The sequence below is a fragment of the Dendrobates tinctorius genome, unplaced genomic scaffold (assembly GCF_039654945.1).
Source record: "Dendrobates tinctorius isolate UK_male_01 unplaced genomic scaffold, ASM3965494v1 ptg000063l, whole genome shotgun sequence".
Lineage (NCBI taxonomy): Eukaryota > Metazoa > Chordata > Amphibia > Anura > Dendrobatidae > Dendrobates > Dendrobates tinctorius.
In genome coordinates this window covers 7634465-7638270 of record NW_027361731.1, presented here as the reverse complement: position 1 = coordinate 7638270, position 3806 = coordinate 7634465, and positions in this window count along the sequence as shown.

Genomic DNA, 3806 nt, shown 5'->3' with positions numbered 1-3806 from the left:
CTGGAATTTTAGACCATTCTTCTTTGGCAAACTGCTCCAGGTCTCTGATATTTGAAGGGTGCCTTCTCCAAACTGCCATTTTTAGATCTCTCCACAGGTGTTCTGTGGGATTCAGGTCTGGACTCAGAAGTCTCCAGTGCTTTCTCTCAAACCATTTTCTAGTGCTTTTTGAAGTGTGTTTTGGGTCATTGTCCTGCTGGAAGACCCATGACCTCTGAGGGAGACCCAGCTTTCTCACACTGGGCCCTACCTACATTATGCTGCAAAATTTGTTGGTAGTCTTCTGACTTCATAATGCCATGCACACAGTCAAGCAGTCCAATGCCAGAGGCAGCAAAGCAACCCCAAAATATCAGGGAACGTCCGCCAAGTTTGTATGTAGGGACCGTGTTCTTTTCTTTGAATGCCTCTTTTTTTCTCCTGTAAACTCTATGTTGATGCCTTTGCCCAAAAAGCTCTACTTTTGTCTCATCTGACCACAGAACATTCTTCCAAAACATTTTAGGCTTTTTCAGGTAAGTTTTGGCAAACTCCAGCCTGGCTTTTTTATGTCTCGGGGTAAGAAGTGGGGTCTTCCTGGGTCTCCTACCATACAGTCCCTTTTCATTCAGACGCCGACGGATAGTACGGGTTGACACTGTTGTACCCTTGGACTGCAGGGCAGCTTGAACTTGTTTGGATGTTAGTCGAGGTTCTTTATCCAACATCCGCACAATCTTGCGTTGAAATCTCTTGTCAATTTTTCTTTTCCGTCCACATCTAGGGAGGTTATCCACAGTGCCATGGGCTTTAAACTTCTTGATGACACTGTGCACGGTAGACACAGGAACATTCAGGTCTTTGGAGATGGACTTGTAGCCTTGAGATTGCTCATGCTTCCTCACAATTTGGTTTCTCAAGTCCTCAGACAGTTCTTTGGTCTTCTTTCTTTTCTCCATGCTCAATGGGGTACACACAAGGACACAGGACAGAGGTTGAGTCAACTTTAATCCATGTCAACTGGCTGCAAGTGTGATTTAGTTCTTGCCAACACCTGTTAGGTGCCACAGGTAAGTTACAGGTGTTGTTAATTACACAAATTAGAGAAGCATCACATGATTTCTCGAACAGTGCCAATACTTTTGTCCACCCTCTTTTTTATGTTTGGTGTGGAATTATATCCAATTTGGCTTTAGGACAATTCTTTTTGTGTTTTTTAATTTAAGACAAATTAAATGAAGATAATAATACCAAAGAATTGGTGTTTGCAATCATTTTCAGGAAGAAACTGAGTATTATCTGACAGAATTGCAGGGGTGTCAATACTTTTGGCCACAACTGTACATTTTCATAGCGGTACGTTCTGGGCCGGATAGATTGTACAGACGGGCATTGGGCAATTTAACACCTGGAATGAGATTAATAGTTCAATCATAGGGGCGATGTGGGGGCAAGACCTCAGCCTCTTTTTCAGAAAATACATCCTTAAAATCTTTCAGGTACTCCGGAATACCATCCAGATTAACGAACGACACCAGCACAGCAGAAAGACAACCCTTTGAACAGTTAGGACCCATTTCACAATATCTCGAGATTCTCAGTCAATAACAGGATTGTGCAACTGTAACCAGGGGAATCCCAACACCTGTCCCGCTGGAAGATTATCCAGAACATAACATGAATTGCGTTGTTGATGCAAGGAACCCACCTTGAGGAGAAACTCCTCCGAGATAAATTTAACAATATTCCTAACGAGTGGTGTTTTATCAATGGCAATGATATGAATTGGGGTTTCAAGCCTAACTGTATCTATGTTACACTAGGATACCAAGCTTGAGTCAATGAAGTTCATGGATGACCCACAGTCCACGAAATCTTAAGTGGGTGTGTAACAATCCCTACAACAAAGTTCCACCTCCAACAAAATCTTTTGAATTGAGGAAAAAGGTACCTGAGAGTCTGGGTAACCACCTCGACAATCACCCAGAGTCGGCAGCTTGTTAGTCGGTGGGCAAGAGGAGCAGTCCTTCCAATGTCCCGGCTTTCCACAATGGAAGCATAGTCTCCTTTCGCATCGCCGCTTCCTCTCCTTTTCCTTGAGGTTAATGACCCCCAACCTCCATAGGTTCCGTATATGGCATCACCTGGGACTTAACAGGGTATACTGGAACCTCTCGCTGGATTACTCCTCTTTTCCACAATCTCCGATCCATATGAATGGCCGGAGTCATGGCCTCCTCCAAAGAACTGGGTGGCTGATGGAGAGCCAGAGCGCCCTTAAGATGATCCGACAGAGCCCTCCTGAACAGACATCTTAGCGCAGAGTCATTCCAGGTTACATTGGTGGACCACCGTCTCAACTCCGAGCAATACCGTTCGCCAATGAGTTTACTCTGGGAGAGAACCGGTCCGGTTCTCCAAAAATCAGTCATAAAGCCTCAAAGAACCTATCCACAGACACACGTTCTAGGGCAGTAGCAGGTAAAGAAAAAGCCCAAGTTTGAGGACCCTCACGTCGTAACAAAATGATTATCCCCACCTGTTTGACTCTCATCACCAGATGTTTGGGGTCTAAGGTAGAAAAGCAGCCTACAACTCTCCCTGAATGTACAGAACTTCTCCTTTGCCCCAGAGAAAGTATCTGGGAGCCTGACGGTAGGTTCAGGATAGTGTAGCAAGACATCTATGGGTTCAGAGTGTTTACAGGCTGATTGTTTAGTAGAACCCTGAAAAGACTACTGTCTCAGAAAGTTCTCTCTGGAGTTGATTATGGGAAGAGGCCAGGGCTCTATGTTCCACAGACAAGTCCTGCATCATTTGAGTCAGATTAGACATCTGATCCGCCAGAGTATGAGGCGGATCCATAAAGAGAGGAACAAAGAAAAAAATACTGTTTATGGTCAGTTATAATGTCATGCTGCAGCTCTGCAGGTAAATGCAAACTCCATGGCAGCAAAGTGGAGGGAGGACTGCAATTCTGCTCAGAGCAAACCAGCAGCACTGCAGCAAGGCTACCACCAGGTGGCAGCAGAATAGTCAAACAAGCCGGGTCGATAGCAGGAGAAGCGAAGTTCCAAGGGGAATAGCAAACACAGTCAGAGGAGAGCCAAAAGTTTAGTACCAGTCAGAAGCAGAAGTACCAGAAGCAAGAGACAGAATCAGGTCTTAGCCAAAGCAGAGTCAAGTACCAGGAAATCCAAACACTAAGGGAAACACTGAGTCGGGGCAGGAAGAGAGAAAGGAATAGACATGGGCAAAGTCAGCACAACACAGCAGGACAAATCAGGGTACCACCAGAGTCTTCTACTCATGCCGTAGGCAGAAAATATAACTGACACTACCTGCAGGATGAAGCACAGAGAAATAGCAGAGCTGACACCTGAACGAGGCAGAGAAAAGTTAACCCCTGACATGATCAGACCAGGAGAGGGGAAGACAGGAGTCAAAACCCGGTCTGGATCATGACACATTTATTATTCTCATAGTACGGTGCCCCTTTTTTGACACCGTATAATGTTCCCACAGTACCACCATCCTCAATTTTATTTCTGTAATCAAGATAACAGAATGGAGAAAGTCAGCACTCACCCCTTTTAGAAGATGCTTTAGTCCTTCTACTGGTCCATATTCTTAGACCAGCGGAACATGGACCAGTAGAAGCGCAAATTAAGTCTGAAACGTTTGTTGTCCGTCATATCTTTTTCTTTTGGGAATCAATGCACCTGCCGCCACACTGCTAGCACTGTTGCACTTTTTGTCATTTTCCTGAATCAAATGAAAATTAAAAAGGACTGAAGTATCTTCCAAAAGGGGTGAGTGCTGATTTT